Below are 18,466 nucleotides of genomic sequence, written 5' to 3'. Positions count from 1 at the left end.
TAATTAGTACCTGGTATTGGCACCCCTAGCATTTTTCACACATAATAAACGACTTTTCATTGACCTAATTAGCCTCCTGAAGTAATCCTGGGGTATGGCTTCCCACTCCTCCAGCAATGCGGCCTTCAGGTCCTCGACATTGAATGGAGCTGGGTCCCGCTTCCGAACTCTTCTCTTGAGGTAGTCCCATGCATGCTCGATCGGGTTCAGGTCCGTGCTCAGAGCTGGCCAGTCCAGTGTTGGGATGCCGACATCCTGAAGGTAGACGATGGTGATTCTCGCGGTATGACAAGGGGCGTTATCCTGCATCAGATGGAACCCCTCGTCTAAAACCCCGCGAAAGGAACCACATGCTCCTCCAGGATGTCGGTGACATACCTTGCCGCAGTCAAACCACCTCCACGGCCTCCACCAGGCACGAAAAGAGCTCGGTCCGGTGATCGTACGAGATCCCCGCCCACATCATTACAGATCCCCCACCATAGGCAACTGTTTCCCTGATGCAGCACTGCGAAAAACATTCTCCTGGTCTTCGGTAAACTCGTCCTCTCCTGTCGCACCCATTGAGGCACATCCTGCACTCATCAGAGAAAAGAACAGGAGTCTACTATTCAAGGGTCCAATCTTTGTGCGTTGCGGCAAAAGCCCGCCGTGCTGTACGATGCCTTGCCAGCAATTTGGGTCCAGTGGCTGGCCTTTTTGGGGTCAGGTTAGCTGCCTTGAGTCTTCGCCTCACTGTCCACTCGCTGGCATTGACTCCTCGCATATCCCGAAGTCGTTGTTGGACTGCAACTCCTGTGAGGTGGCGGTTTCGGAGACTGGTGGTGATGATGAAGCGGTCGTCCCGCTGTGATGTGCACCTCTGACGGCCTGTTCCTGGTCTTCGAGTAAGCGTGAGAGTCTGCCGATACCTCGCATAAAGTTTGCTGACAGCTGACTGGCTCACATTGTCTTGGGCAGCCACAGAGCGTTGACTCTGACCACTTTCCAGTAATCCGACGATTCGGCCGACGATTTCTTCACTGATATCCATTTTCGTCAAGCTTTCTTCACAAGGGGGAAACGGAGATGTGTACCGGTCAACTTCTGATAACTACCCCCTCTCTAACACCCCTTTTATTCATCTAAATCTTGGACCAATTATCATAGGAAATCATTCATTTTGAAGCTAAATATTCAAGGAAACTGTTTTCATAACAAATTTCATGAAAAAATTGTCAAATTAAAAGTTACGACCTTAAAACTAAAAAATGTGAAGTGATTTCGTTTCTTTGCTCGCGAGTGTATATCATTCTAAAAACACAATTGGGCAAAGCAAAAGTTTCAAATAATTGTAATCTCATTTAAGGTGAAGGGGTGGGCAAAACCGTAAAAAAGAGGTGTCTTTGTCGAAATAGTTTGGTCATATTATGGCATATGGAGGCCTGGAAAGTGATTATTCCTGTCGAAAATACACTCAAGTATTGGATATTGTAATCGTTATGTGTCTGTCTGTTATAATGAAGTCTAGAAAGTACATTTCATAACTAGTTTTAATAAATACTTATATGCATTTTATTCCATCCGGACAGAATTTTACGACAGCATTTTTTTTTAACTTACTTGTAAGACCTTTGTCTATTTTCTAGTATAACAGTTTTCTTCCAAATAGTTGTAATAGGGGTTGTAGACCCAAAACCACCTAGTGCCTACGATTATTCGTCGGACTACGATTGCTCTGTCATATTGCGCAGGCGCTTTTGTAGCGTAAGGATAAAATTATTACACGAATCTATACCATGACATAGAATAGAGTGTACTCTTTTAAAGAAAAATCTAATATAATGCTTAAATTATTCAAAAATAAAATAAAAAATGATCTAAATTAATTTAGTAAATTACTTGGATTTGAACATACTTTGATTTTAAAAAGTTTTAGATTCTAGATAAAGCATTTTGTAGCAAAGAAAGCGACGTTGCAAGTTCGTGCATTGTTCGAAATCGCCACGAGCGCTTTGCACTGTTGCCAGACTGGTTCGTTGTTTGTTGTTTGGATATTGAGAAAACTTGTCAATCTTGCTTGACATTGTGTTGTCTATCGTTCCACGATTCCGTATGAGTTAGCGTGTATTCCTTATTGTTTTATTCCTGTTACTTGTTGTTATTTGTTATTGAACTTAGTGTTTTGTGTGATGCAAGTCGTTTCGTACTAACGCACGTGTGCGTACGTACTTTATGTTTGAAAATCCCTTAGAATGGGGAACAAGAAGGGACGAAAATCTAGTGCATCAGTGAGATTGAAGCGAAAACGAAAGCAAACATGCTCCGGAATGTCGTTACAAAGCTGCTGCACAGTAAGTACCTACCTACAATAACATACTTTTACCTCTCGTGACATGGATCCGTGCGTGAGAGTATTGTTTTGATTATCAAGGTTACTTTCAATGATCAGTTTTAACAGGCCGCATACTAGGGGTTTAGTCTAGCAGGCCACGTTTCATAGAATTAGACCAAAAAAAGTCTGCAGCGATTTTCATAGCCAACGCAGTGCAACTAGTGCAAGTGCTATTTATAATTACGTCATATTTTCATAGAAGTTTGACGTTTATTGATCAATAACAAGGTACAAAAGAAGAATTTCCTTGTCATCCTTATGTCTTGCCTAACGAAATAAGAATCTAATGATCTCGTTAATTGCATGGAATCTTTATAGTATAGCTCAACTACACTTTATTCTTCTTCCAGGCCACCTGATCCACATGACCAAATTGACAGTGAAGTGTGTCAATCTGCTAAAGAAACCACAAATCAACCTGAACCGTAAGTTTTATTTGGATGAGTAATAATATTAAGTAGGTACTTATGTTTAATTTGACCTCACAGCCAGCTTAGCCTGCTTTTATGCTGGCTTGCTAGCTAGAACCAAACTGGTGGTACCCGCAGATCATCATACCTTACCCACATGTCAATATTTAACAAATTCCTTCCAGCATGGATACAATTGGAACCATACTAGTAAGCCTCCGCTGTCTATTTTGTCTGTCCATCTGTCCATGTGAATGAAAGCAGTATGTCATGAACCGTAATATGTTCATATTTGAAGTTTTCAGTGCGTTTCTTCTGTTGTTACTTACAAATGATAATAAATTGCATTAGGTACCATAGTGTCTGTAGTCAATAAGTCGGTCAGCAGTTAAAAATTTCTGTAAGGCAGATACAGATGGACTGCAACCTAACTGCAATTTGTGTATGAACTGCACGCCAAATGCAATGTCAGCATGCAGTTTCCATACAAGTTGCAGTTGTGTTGCAGTCAGTCTGTACCGGCCCTAAGCAGTTTGTTTTAAGTAATACAAGTAAATGATTTTGTGAAATAGGTCCGTGTCTGGTGGCTATGTAAATACCTTCAGTCCCAATATCTATCTGTAATTTAATTGAGTTGACTTGTTTTAAGCAGGAAATTGTAAATAAGTCAAATTACAAACATGTTTTGGTTTGTCATACATGGAGTCGGACACATAATGGAGCATGATGGTTACTTGTTTGATTACGGCTTGTTTATATTTTTCATTGTTACAGATCTTTTTCTGCTTATGTAGACTATTTGAGTGAAGACACTGAAGGAAATGATTTTAATATAACACATGAAAATATACCTACTGGCCCTGAACAGTAAGTAAAGATTTTATTTTATATTTATTACATGGGTTCAAAACATTGACATATATCTAAAGACTGGCCTTACACGGGCGATAATTTGTGAGTGACACCGCTGAACAGCACCATTCTTAGTGTAATGCCCGTATGGGTCTTTAGATATATTTAAATGGTTCAAAATAAGTGAATAATTGTATCCCAACAATAACATAAGTGTGAAATGAGAGCCAAGTCCAATATTAAAAATATGACTCGCCGACAAAATAATTGAGATCTATATGGGTGCCAAGTTCTGTGCTGTGTAGAAAATCCTGAAATTATAAAGGATTTGACTTGGCTTTGATTTTGTAACCTTCTCTGAAAAAAGGGAACCTATTACTTACAAACTACTTAGTACATTTTTCTTCCTCACTCTGTATAGAATATGGCCGGTGAGAACCTTTAAGTTTTTGTGATCTCTAAAGCCTCCTCTCCATATCACGATATGGAGACGGGGCTTAAGATGTGCCTTGACTCCCTTCTCCCAGTGAAGCGATATACATGTGAAACTGTATTTGTATGAAATATTTCTATAAGTTTATTTCTAAAAGGTAGGTTTAATTAATGTGTTGCTTTTTTATTAATAATTTTCTATAATTTCAGTGGCCATGAAACAAAATATGGCAGGAGGATTGCAAATGTGGACCAGTTCTTTGACAAGTTGCAAGAAATATCATCTCATGGCCCTCTCAATTGCGGATTAAAATCAGTTCAGATCATATCATATTAGAGACCCAGCCTACATAAAAGAAGCCATTCATGAGAAAGAGAGGAAGAAAACATCTGCGCCACCAAGAAAAAGAAAACTAGCCGCTGAAAACAGTGAAAACATACGCCCCCCCGCCGTCGTCGTCGAAATAAATAAACGATGAAAACTGGTTTATTTGTATTATTCCAAATATAACATAATAGTGTTCAAAATTCAAAATTACACAAAGAAAACCGAGATGTTGGTTTTTATTTTAATGGTTCTGCTAGGTAATGCAAAAATGACATTATTAAATATTTTTTCAAACTGCTTTTATTATGTGTAATTCTGAACACTAGGAACTTTTTAGGGTTCCGTACCCAAAGGGTAAAACGGGACCCTATCTATTACTAAGACTTCGCTGTCCGTCCGTCCGTCCGTCCTTCCGTCCGTCCGTCCGTCCGTCTGTCCGTCCGTCTGTCTGTCACCAGGCTGTATCTCACGAACCGTGATAGCTAGACAGTTGAAATTTTCACAGATGATGTATTTCTGTTGCCGCTATAACAACAAATACTAAAAACAGAATAAAATAAAGATTTAAATGGGGCTTCCATACAACAAACGTGATTTTTGACCAAAGTTAAGCAACGTCGGGAGTGGTCAGTACTTGGATGGGTGACCGTTTTTTTTTGCTTTTTTTTTCGTTTTTTTTTTTGCATTATGGTACGGAACCCTTCGTGCGCGAGTCCGACTCGCACTTGCCCGGTTTTTTATTTTATTAATTGCCTTTCCATGCCCAGTGGCGAATTTGCAGTCTTGATCGCCCTAGGCCCCAGGCCCTGAAGTAAGTACAGTCACGCTTTGTGATTGTTGAGCCATTTAGGCTCCTAATGGTCTAAGATCCCACATATATGGTCGACCTTCACTAATCTGTCTGGCGGATGAAACTATGAAAATATGAAAGAAAATATGTTCCAGAACATAATTAGGCAAATTTCAGCGATTTGTCTGACGAACGAAATAAGTTTCAATGGAAAGTATACAACTTGTACAACATAAATCATCTACGTTGCCTATCTTTTTCCGGTCACTATTATGTGGTTGCCGTGTTTAAAGAGGTGATTTTATATCTATAATTGCACTCATCTGTCTGACGCTTGAATTATACATCAAAATGATGGTAATTTTATTGCAAATACAATGGTATAGGGTTGCCAGGCTTTTAATTAAAATAAGAAGGGAAGACTTTTAGCGATAACTCATAAACGGCTTAACTGATCAAGTTTGTTTTAATTTTATTTGATTGAGTTTTTTAAGCACTATTTTCAAGATTTTTTTCATATTTTTTGGACAGGTGGTTCAAAAGCTAGAAGGAAAAACCTTTTTTTTTCTTTCTAAACTATTATTTCCGAAATGATTCACTTTATCAAGAAATGTTGTTTAAAGACCCCTATTTATTTTGAAAGGCCTATCCAACGACATCCCACACTGTGAGGTTGAATCAATAAAAAAATTGTCACACACATTTTGTTTCTTTCAAAGCGATTATATCCGAAAATATTCACTTTATCAAAAAATGATCTTTTGAGACCCCTATTAATTTTGAAATACCTTTCCAACAACATCCCACACCATAGGGTTGATACGAAAAAAAAATCCTAACATTATTTTGTTTCTTTCGAGGCGATTATTTCCTAAAATATTCACTTTATCAAAAAATGTCTATTTATTTTAAAATTCATATCAAATGACATCTTACAACGTAGGTATCAATCGAAAAAAAAGAAAAAAATGTATGTGACCATTTTTTTCGCTTCAACCCTGTAATGTGACATGTCGTTGGATAGTTCTTTTGAAATAAATACGGTTTTTTAGGAAACATTTTTTGATAAAGTGAATATTTTAGGAAATAATCGCCTCGAAAGAAATAAAATGTACGTGAGGATTTTTTTTTCGTGGTAACCCTATAGTGTGGGATATTCTTAGAAAGGTCTTTCAAAATGAATACGGGTTTTAGTAGAACATTTTTTGATAAAGTGAATATTTTCGGAAATAATCGCTTTGAAAGAAACAAAATGTGTGTGACAAATTTTTTACCGTTTCAACCTCATAGTGTGGGGTGTCGTTGGATAGGCCTTTCAAAATAAATAGGGGTCTTTAAACAACGTTTCTTGATAAAGTGAATCATTTCGAAAATAATCGTTTAGAAAGAAAAAAAAAGGTTTTTCCTTCTAACTTTTGAACCATCTGTCCAAAAAATATGGAAAAAATCATGAAAATAGTGCTTAAAACTCAATCAAATAAAATTAAAACAAACTTGGTCAGCTAAGCCGTTTATGAGTTATCGCTAAAAGTCTTCCCTTCTTATTTTAATTAAAAGCCTGGCAACCCTTATTTATTTGTGACCGGATTTTCGCAAGCAACCCTATATAGTAGTATACCCTATAATGGACACGGAACCAGTAATGGGACAAAAAAACACAATTCCTCTAAAATAAGTATATAAAAGTAGTTTATAAACACTGGATATATTTTTATCATAAATAAGAGTCCTAGAGCTGATTATATTTGAATTTTTATTAAATTCGGTTATTTTTTAAGAAATGTGCGTCAACCCAAAAGTTGTCGTGCCACTGAAAAAAAATATCACTAAAAATTCTTAACAACTTCGCTAAGAGAGGTGAGTTAATTTATTAAATTTTAATTAATGAATACTTGATGAAAACTAGAATGTGTTTTGTTAATTGCATTTACCATGAGATAAGGTATACAACACACTATGTTGTGACTCCACAGATGTAAAAAAAATAGTGGTATTTGGCCCAATCCCATTATAGGAGCTGTAAAACTGCATACCTCCTATGATGGGACAATTGACATAATGATGCTTGCCATGCCATAATTTCATGTTTTAAACAATACAGAAGTAAAATGTAGTTACGAAATATGTCAACCAGGGGGTATTCTCGGACTTAGGATAAATTAATATCGTTTTTCCAAACTTTTATTTAACTTGCCTTGTTAGTTAGTGTGGGTCAAATCTTGGTAGCTGAATTGAGCTACTTATCGATTTCCGATTCAGTTGAAATTTTGTGTAAGTACGTAATTAGTATGCAAATCGGATGATAATGCAATATTATGATAACATGGACTTGATCTGATGATGGAGACAAGAGGTGGCCATGGGAACTTTATCGCAATAAACCCTAACTAATTGTGTTTGGGTATATTACAATTGTCTCGATGAATCTAATACAATAATAATTGGCTGTGGAAAGAAAAATACATTCAGCGATAAAAGCTTATACCAAAAATTTATTTTTTTGCCATAACTTATTCCCCATTTCAAAATTTTATACTGATAGAGCAATGTCCATTATAGGGGGCCCATTACTGGATCCACGTCCATTACCGGGGGCCCATTACTGGAGCTTTGGTGTCCATGACTTGAGAAAAAAAGCATAGTTTTAATTTGTTAATTATGTGGAAACTCATTGCAGTATCTTTGATACAACACGCCTAAAACATGAAAGGCGGATAGGACTTTCATCTTTTAACACGCTAAGCGGAAGACCATTTACATGTACAAGGGAAATATCATAAATACTCCAAATTTCCTCTTAAATGTCCCATGACTGGTGCTGTTACTATACCATTGTATTTGCAATAAAATTACCATCATTTTGATGTATAATTCAAGCATCAGACAGATGAGTGCAATTATCGATATAAAATCACCTCCTTAAACACGGCAACCACATAATAGTGACCGGAAAAAGATAGGCAACCTAGATGATTTATGTTGTACAAGTTGTATACTTTCCATTGAAACTTATTTCGTTCGTCAGACAAATCGGTGAAATTTGCCGAAAAAATTTTTTTTTCAAAAATTTATTAAAAATTGCCTTGACCATATTTCTTTAGGCAACCCTATTTATTTATGTTCTGGAACAGATTTTCTTTCATATTTTCATAGTTTCATCCGTCAGACAGATTGGTGAAGGTCGACCATATGTGGGATCTCCTACTATAACTAAATTGCTTATTCAATACGTACATGTCCAATTTAGCTAGATCCCTAAATGGATCAACAATCACGGAGCGTGACTATACTAGCCGCCCCTTTCTCAGCACCTATCATATTATTATAAACTGCCGTCTCTAATATCTGGCCACCCTAGGCCCGGGCTTTAGGGCAAATCCGCCACTGACCATGCCTGATATAGGGGACAAATGGGAATAGTATTATTCTCATCGGTCGCTTATACATACAGAGCCGAAAAAAATATGGGCTCCGAAGGGAATCTACCTTGAAATGTTGAGATAGCTCAATTTAGGTACAATTAGTACCTTTTTAACATAAAAAAAAAACTGAATACAGTTTTACTAATACCGACAGCAAAATTAAATAAAAGAATGTTTCCTTTACGTAAAATAAGCTAAGTATAGACGGTCAAGCAAATCTTGTCAGTAAAAAAAGGCGCGAAATTCAAATTTTCTATGGGACGATATCCCTTCGCGCCTACATTTTTCAAATTTGCCGCCTTTTTCTACTGACAAGATCTGCTTGACCAAGTATATTATAAAGATTTAAAAGGTACTTCCAGGGCCCATAGATTTTTTATACCATGTATAGAGTTGACCTAGGGAAGTCTGCAACGATTTCGATAGCATGCAGAGCAAGTGTTATTTTATACGTCATAATTTATTTCATAAAAGTTTGACATTTAAAATAACACTTGCACTGCGTATGCTATAACAATCGATGCAGACTTATCTTGGTCTGACTCTAGTTGTTAGATCAGCAGTCGATGTGGAACAGAAACATTTTATTTTATTTCACATTTATTTATATTATCTTACCTGTATAAGCGCCATCTGTTCATTGAGCCGCGCGACTGTTCAACAATAGTCGCAATAGCGCTATGGATCTTAACTCTTGAATAAATACAGAGATGGCGCGCAAATCAAAACCAATCGATACAGACATCCAAGGACACTTGCTTTACTCTACACCTTAAAGAGGTAAATTACACTCTGTCTCAATTAAACAGGTAAATGTGAATATAAGAAGAAAGTACTAATCCCTGTTATAGAGGTTTGTTTTGTCTCACCAACAGAGGTAATTCAGTGATAACGTGTCGGGGCCGCACTATGAGTCCCAGCTATGGAGGTTTCTCACTTATCCAGGTCCCACTTAACCAAGTTTCATGTATATACAATTTGACTATAGGATCAATACTTTTTAGGAGATAGAGGTCATCCAAATTGATTAAATAAAATAAAGAATTCATTTTCCAAATTTTAATTATGAAAAATAACCAAAAGAAATTACACGGTCTAATCAATCAATTTGTGCAACGCAAAACATTGATTTATTTAAAATATTTAAATTGTTTTTCATTGTGGTTATCTTTATCATCAACATCAATGGGGGCTTTATTTAGTACAAGCTCCTTGGCAGCCGTTACAGACAAGGTTGCAGTATTTGCAGTATGCGGCAATTGCATTTTCCACCATAACCACGCTTAGAAAAAAAATCGATCTTAAAACGGATCAAAATCAAAAATCTATTCTTAATTTTTGAAGGTGTTTTTTGGCAGGCAAATTTAACTGACTTTTGGCAGTTGAGGGGCTAAATTACACAACATTGTGGATCTATAACTTCACACTTTTTGCCTTCTTCTGTCTGTCACCAGGCTGTATCTCATGAACCGTGACAGTTGAAATTTTCACAGATGATGTATTTCTGTTGCCGCTATAACAACAAATACTAAAAAGTATGGAACTCTCGGTGGGCGAGTCCGACTCGCACTTGTCCGGTTTTTTTTGACATATAATATATCAACTGGCACCAATAAGTAGGTATAGGTACCTAATTTAATCGACACATAGATGTACATCGTATGTAGGTACTTTATGGATAAACCTTTGTTACCTATCTTATCACTTATATTAACAATAGTCGTCCTGCATACACATCTGTCGGCCGAATAAATAAGATTTCGCTTAAATGTGTTATCTTCGATCCGGACATCTCGGCTCCTCATAAATCAGAATAATGCATTCGATGCGATTCCATTAACGGTTTTGTATTTAAATTTATCCCTCAGTTCAGTGACAAGAAGTCTCAGAGCAACGCGCAACGTTTGAGCGACTCCTGTTCATGTTCTTGAAAGTAATGTACATAGGTACGTCTACCCGGTCTACCTATATCTTCATTCATGAAAGAAAATTAGTTACTTTACTTATTTAATGCTGACGTGCACGCTTTGCGAAAGCTCCATACAGTCGCTTTTGTATAGTCTGACAAAAAAGAGTAGAAATTTAAAAGTGGCAATACTTTAGTGTCGTCCCTTTCAAATCAATCTATATAATAGAAATAACGGGACGACACTACAGCCACTTTTTAATTTCTACTCTTTTTTTGTCAGACTGTAGGTAGGACTTTCTAGGTAAATCTAGAACGTAGTGATTATATGCTGTTTGGGTAAATCCCTTTAGGCCCCGTGCTTGAAGTATAGGGGGCAGCATAGGAGCAGTCAGATTTTTGGCGCGAGCCGTAAATGTGTCGTTTATGCTTCCGGTGTAGCCCACAAGATGGCAGAACCTACTACTAAGGAAACGTACCGACGAGAACGGTAGATGGTAGCACTTGCTTTGGCAATGTACATGTGCACATATGTTTCCTATTCAGGCCACAAGATGAGACCCTCCAACGCGCACGGTCCCTATCAGAACTTACAGTCGGCGCAACGTAAGAAATTATAGGTTTAGAAATTAAATTATTTACAGTTAATAAGATAAATTTAATCCTGATAATAAGTTAATTTTTACTTAACTAGAATGATACTCTTCTATTTTAGTTTTTACACTTATACCGGTAACACTGTTTTAATATTTTTGATCACTTTTAAAGCAGTTTACTGAATCACTAACTGACACATAATTATTTATTACAGCACGCTACATTTATACTATACTATTTATACTGTTTTTATTAGTATAGAATTCTAACAATATTTTGGTGGAATTTTTATTCCCAGTAGTTACCACCAAGCCGAGTTAGTGGTAACTAACTTAGTGGGATTTTTTTTTCCCAGTAGTTACCAGTGGTAAAAGGTGGGAAAAAAATTCCCAGTAGTTACCACTGGTAAGAACTTGGTGCTAACTAGTGGGAATAACCCGTTTTTGACAACGTAAAAAATGTGTTTCACTCGGGGGCAAGTTTTGTAAAAGCCTAGTGCATAGAATCTCCCACAACGCTCAAGATTCCATTTTTCGAAGCACTCGCTACGCTCATGGTTCAATTTTGGAATCTTTCGCTTGCTCGGGTATCAATATCCTGCAGCTGTAAACTTATACCTAATGTTTGTTTGAATAAAGAATATTAGCACGAGCGGTTAAACAACAACTTTGCCCCCTTGTAAAACAAATAAATAACTATAGTATGGTAAACGTGTGTTGTTTAAGTTAAAATCAACGAATTTTTATTCCGGTCCGATATCACTGCGCGCGGTCACGCGTTACTCCCGAGCGCGAGCATTTAAATATGGCGCTCGAAGACGCTCGCCTCAACGTAACAGAAGCGTTTCGATACGGTCACAGCAAAAGCAGGTAAACGCATCAGCTGCCTTCCAAGTTATCGCTATCGATTTTTCTTTAGGGTCACCTAATCAAAATGGTCGCCCGGCATTTCAGGTGAAAAAACTTGTACGCTGTAAAAAAACGTGGAGGTCGAGGATCGTGGCTTCCCGTGTCAAGTGTCACGGACACCGGCCAGGGCGCACCGAGGGCGCACGACCCGCCATTGTGCGACAGCACGACGAGACGAATCGCGACGCAGGCTTCTTGACCCACGTAAATGCGGTCACGAAATCATTTTATTCCAAATCTTTCTCCGACACCGAGTCGTCGGACTGCCAAAAACTCACTCGATTTATTCCCACGACTCACAACAATGCCAGTGAGAAATTAGAGATTGAGACCAGTCTGCTTTTCCATGGTTATCTAACCGAAGCTTGAAAAGTAGGTACCTACATAATGTACCTCAGTCTAGGCAATAAGCTTAACCTTTTCTATATAACTAAATTAGTTTTCCAAATATGAAGGGAGGGACCGTTACGTACAACTACAAGTAGGTACCTACATGTAGCTATTAATATTTAAATTAGGTGTGTGACCTGCTTTTCCTCGTGGTAAGATGAAAAACAGTGATAAATAGTTTTGCACCTTGAATATCTTACTACGCTTGTGATTCCTCTGTAAACCACTCGCACTCCTTCGTTTCTTCAAATTAAAACTTAGCAGTGCGTCAAGATGTAAGTAGGTAAATATTATATTAACATGATATTAACCTACTACGTGTTCATTAACACGTAGGTAGGCAGAAGAAGGTGCTTAAATAGAATCGCTTTGGAATTGGAACCAAACACACTAAACTAATTGAACAATTATTATAGGTCACTTTCTTTCCGGATCGAATTCATTACTTTTTATGACTCCGAACCTCAACAATGAGTCAATCATATGGATCAGTTAAAATATTCATAGCTTCGGAGTGGAGGCGTAATCGATTTCAACTCTGACGCGTCGGTCCTGCGCCTCGTGCGGCTGCGCCGGCAGATGAAAGCGCGTGATACGACACCTAATACGAACGATTGTACTGCGTGAAATGTGTTGCGTCTCATTCCTATCTGCTTAACCGCATCATATCAGTAGATTGCTGTTAAAATATGCAAAACCAATTGAATCCGAGCGACTAGGTTTGTACTAGCTAGTGAGAGCGACACTACAACACAACACGCTATACAAATAAATCATATACTTAGGGAATTCGGTTTTCGCTAATTTACCTACTGTAATTAAACCGAGGTTTGTTTATTTAGGTGGGCCTATTTTAGATTATCATCATAAAGGCTTGTATAAATATCTGTCATTAACTTCTCAATTTGGTGACGTTTAGTCACGAAATGTTTAAAATATTCATGTTCCAAAACTGAGCGTAAATCAACCTGATAGCGATAAATCGATAAAATACAAATTGAAACAATAAATGGTCCCATTCGAATCGTTTATTTCCGTTTGCGTATTAGCATAGCAGACTACAAAAAAGCTAGTTGTGGATGCAACACATGCGGAATGAATCGTCCAAGAAGCTCCCCCGTGATTGTTGCACATCAATCTCCGGTCTCCGTTGCAAAAACAAAGCATTTGTTATTGAAGATATTATCATTCGATAACCTAAACTGCTAACGTGATTTATACTGACGATTCGATCTGTACATTAGGTATACAGTACGAATGTATGAAAGTTCAACGACGAGTTTGCTTAATTCAGGACGGATGAGTCTAATTCTTCTATGTATGTACATAAACATCATCTGGGCGCTATAATGCATGTTAAGCAGCTAGTGTAATAGCTTAAAGTGAATTGAATAATCTTAACATCTATAGGTATGAGTTATAAACAGCAGCAGCTCCCATGGGAGCTTACCTACTAGGAATGAGAAAATTCTCAGCCAGGTTGCAAGAGGCCAGGAATAAAAAGGCTTAAATTTTAGATTATGTAAAAAATATTTTTTTTTGTCTTAATTACAAACTAGCAAAAAGCAGAGCTTTGTAAGGGCTCGCGGAGTTTTTCTACCTAAACGTACCGGACCGCGACTTTGATCCAATCCGAGGCTTGTTTTATGTTCGATCGAGTGGGTACGTAATAAGTCCGTTAAGAACGCAGCTATAAGTGAGAGCAATAAAGAAATATACTAACCGGACCGCGGTTGATGTCCAGTACGCCTGTCTGTTACAGCTTTTACTTTGTCCATTAAAAACGTGTCCAGACGACAAAATCAAATTGCCAATATCATCCACACGTAAATATACAATTTCATAAGCGCTTATTACATCCTACACGGTCGCCCAGTACTTTTTTTAAGGAAGCCAACTGGCTTTCCTACATCCTACCTACACATAATGGTGGGTCACCGAGCCAATGTCCTTGAATTTATTTTTGCGTCCACAACCACCATTGAGCGAAAAACTATCCCGTCTGGACACCTACTGGCGGTAATCACACTGCTCCGCACATAAACACACACACACAGTTCCTCTAGGTACAGCCAGGGTTCAGCATCAGCTCTATCTTGGGTACTGCTGTTCTAAGTGCTCATTAAGACGTGTCAGATGACCAAAACAGCGTGTGCCTATGTTGCACCAAACCTGAGTTCCACTAGGTACAGCCAGGGTTCAGCATCAGCTGTATCTTGGGTACTGCTCTTCTAAGTGCTCATTAAGACGTGTCAGATGACCAAAACAGCGTGTGCCTATGTTGTACCAAACCTGAGTTCCACTAGGTACAGCCAGGGTTCAGCATCAGCTCTATCTTGGGTACTAATCTCCTAAGTGCTCATCAAGATGTGTCGGATGACCAAAACAGCGTGTGCTTATGTTGCACCAAACCTGAGTTCCAATAAGTACAGACAGGGTTCAGCATCAGCTTTATCTTGGGTACTACTCTCCTAAGTGCTCATCAAGACTAGTCGAATGACCAAAACTGCTTGTGCCTATGTTGCAACAAACCTGAGTTCTACTAGGTACTGCCAGGGTTCAGCATCAGCTCTATCTTGGGTACTGCTCTCCCAAGTGCTCATCATGACGAGTCGGATGTCCAAAACAGCGTGTGCCTATGTTGCACCAAACCTGAGTTCCACTAGGTACAGCCAAGGTTCAGCATCAGCTCTATCTTGGGTACTGCTCTTCCAAGTGCTCATCATGACGTGTCGATTGACTAAAACAGCGTGTGCCTGTGTTGCACCAAACCTGAGTTCCACTAGGTACAGCCAAGGTTCAGCATCAGCTCTATCTTGGTACTACTTTCCTAAGTACTCATCAAGACGAGTTGCATGACCAAAACAGCGTGTGCCTATGTTGTATCAAATCCGAGATCCACTAGGTACTGTCAGGGTTCACCATCAGCTATCTTGGGTACTGGTCTACCCAGTGATCACATGACGAGTCGGATATCCAAAACAGCGTTTTTCTATATATGTTGCACCAAACCCGAGCTCCACTAGGTACTGCCAAGTTTCAGTATCAGCTCTATCTTGGGTACTACTCTCCTAACTCCTAAGTGCTCATCAAGATGAGTCGGATGACCGAAACATAATGTGCCTTTGTTGCACCAAACCTGAGTTCCACTAGAAACTGCCAGGGTTCTGGGTCATTTTGTTAAACTGCACGCCGACGTTGCAATTGGCGTGCAGTCGGCGTGCAGTTCCCATACAAGTTGCAGTCGTGTATCGGCCCTAAGTCACTGAAGTTTGTATTGATATTATGCTTATCTTTATTTATAATTTTAGCAGTTCCAAACAATAGGGACACTAAAGAAATATTAAGAATAGGCTGACCCCCTGACCCTCCCTACCCCCTATATTACCATATATTACGTAAGAATCTAAAGGAAAAAATGAGTACACGTTTGGTTTGTTTTAGTGTTTATTTTTCAAAAAAAAATTTTTTATGAATGTTAATTTGTACCTGTACGTCCTGTACTTGAGCTCGTTTAAGCTAACTCTGCACCGTGTGGAAGTATTATTATTATTTTAAACGTCATAATTTCATAGAAATTAAAAAAAATCGCATCTTTGTTATCTTACGCCAGAACTAAGAAAACCCCCTCCCTCCCCCTTGTAAGAAAAAATAAGATATATTCGACCCCCCTCCACCCCAAAATCGTTTACGTAATAAATGTATGGCGCCAAAACTGTTGCTCGAACTGAAAATACCCGATTTAAGTTTGCTGACACAACATGACTGATCAGTTCATCAACGTCACAAAACATACGAGTAAATTGACCTCCGCAGTGAATAATATACCTCAGAGGCGTATTTACAAATTTGGCGCCCCGGGCCATTTTGATTTGCCGCCCCCCTTCATCAGTGACAATAAAGTATTTTATTTAAGAAAAAAAACCTGCAACAAGTATCTTTGGGGTGTGAAATAAAAAAAAAACTAAACATTTACCATTTACTCACATAGGCATTTACATTGTTTTCCTATGTACAAATTGGTTGACAAAATCATCAATGACGCTGTCGTAATTTAAAACGTTTGTCAGCTCAGCTTCTATATTAAGAAGAGCTAAGCTATTCAGGCGCTCTTCGCTGATAGTGGAACGTAGATAATTTTTTATTCTTTTGAGTGCAGAAAGGTGACGTCACTAATGTCACTATTCTAGATACAGATTTGTATGGGCCGTTTTTGTCACTCAATGACGAGGCGACATCGTTATATTTGCCTGATCTGATCGGTGACCGGTGGGTACTGCTGGGTTTTGGCCATTGAGAATCAAGGTGAGGCATTGGCAGTCAGGCTGGATATAGCTAAGGAGTTCGGTCGGGTCTGGCATCGAGTCTGCTCGAGGGACTATGTTATACAAATGGATCGCTAGCTTTTTTTCCGGTAGACGCATATGAGCCGTATAGTAGACGGAAGCTGCTCCGATAGTGTGGACATTACCGCTGGCGTTGCACTAGGTTCTGTGCTGTCATTGCTGCATATCAATGATAATCACAGGCCGTGCCATTATCCCTCATTCTGTGGTGCTGGAAAGTCATGAAAAGTATTGTATTTGTATCTGATATCGAGAGCACTCTATCTATACTGAGTTTCGGCATGGGATCGGAACAATTTAGTGAGATTCAATACCACGAAGACACAAGAACCACCCAATGTAGTCAGATGGGTCACAAATAATGTAGGCATTAGGTACGTAAGTGAAAACGCGAGCGTAGCGAGCGCGAAACATTTTCGAGAATAGTAGGTAAATTTTTAGGGTTCCGTACTTCAAAAGGAAAAAAGCCGGAACCCATATATGATCACTTTGTTGTCCGTCCGGCCGTCTGTCTGTCTCAATATAAAGGGTCTTGACATGACAGGGCGGCAAAATCGACAAATAATGCTTGTTATTTAAATTTTACAAATAAATAGGGGAGCGACAAAATTCTGGTCGACCCTATCTGAACAGCAAATAAAATATTTTTTTGACCCAAATTTGCCGCCCCTAAAATCTGCCGCCCTAGGCTTCAACCTACTCAGCCTAGTGGTAAATCCGGCACTGCGCCGTACTAATACTTCTTGAACGAAAATGTTGCTTAATTTAGGTACTTGTTGGTAGATATTTTATACAATAGCGAATATTAGGCAAAGCTTTGCGTAGGTGGCACCTTTGTGGCACATACAGTAAACAAACCACATTGACACATCACACGTCACGTCAAGCACATGGTCTACCGCGAAAAAAGAAAATCTAATTTTCTTTATCTAATCTCTCTATCACTCTTGAATATTCGAGCGATAAAGAGGCAGATAACTAAATTTCGATTTTCGCGTTTACCGGTAGGCCCTTCTTAACAAACCGCCTTGATGCATCAATCATCATTCGCTTGCCCTTATCCCATTCATTTGGGGTCGGCGCAGCATGTCTTTTTCTTCCATACCTCTCTCTCGCCCGTCATCTCATCATTCACTTGCGTTCGCTTCATATCATCTCTCACACAGTCCATCCACCCTTTTCTCGGTCTTCCTCTCCCATTACTTCCCTCCACATTCATTCGTAATACCTTTTTCGTCACATGACTTTCATCCCTCCGCATCACATGCCCGTACCACGCTAGGCGATTCGCTCTTACTTTTTCTACTATGGGTGCAACTTTTAGGCTTCCTCTTATATACTCATTCCTTATCCTATCCATTCTTGTCACACCACACATCCATCTTAACATTCTCATCTCCGCTACATGCAACCTCTTTTCATCCGTCACCTTTAGGGCCCAACACTCCGATCCATACATCAATCCTTGATCCATCAATGTCATATTTTATTGTCAGTGAAAACTTGTCAAAAAACAGTTTAATGCACAGTACGAGTATGTATAAGTTAGTCTATGAATTTACTGAGTCGGTAGTGCTGCACTCTGGCGGCAGAACATTGCAGTAATATCCCCTATTGGTGGGGTTTGAAGCGTTCGTTTGTTTATTAATTTATATGTCAATTAAAATATAATAAAAAATATAGCTAAGTTTGATTATAAAAGGCGCCCAGA

The 18,466-nt window shown here is 38.6% G+C and overlaps 1 long non-coding RNA gene across 1 annotated transcript; it reads left to right on the top strand.

The window, feature by feature from the left end:
- The first annotated feature begins 1,456 nt into the window (after window positions 1-1,456).
- On the top strand, window positions 1,457-4,524 carry LOC134790817 (uncharacterized). Its single transcript, XR_010144220.1, has 4 exons — window positions 1,457-2,333; window positions 2,725-2,799; window positions 3,559-3,651; window positions 4,279-4,524. It is a non-coding gene; the product is annotated as an uncharacterized LOC134790817 (long non-coding RNA).
- Window positions 4,525-18,466: the final 13,942 nt, after the last annotated feature.

The sequence above is a fragment of the Cydia splendana genome, chromosome 5, assembly GCF_910591565.1.
Source record: "Cydia splendana chromosome 5, ilCydSple1.2, whole genome shotgun sequence".
NCBI lineage: Eukaryota > Metazoa > Arthropoda > Insecta > Lepidoptera > Tortricidae > Cydia > Cydia splendana.
The sequence above is the reverse complement of the archived record's forward strand: the minus strand, read 5'-3'. Positions and strand labels throughout refer to the sequence as shown.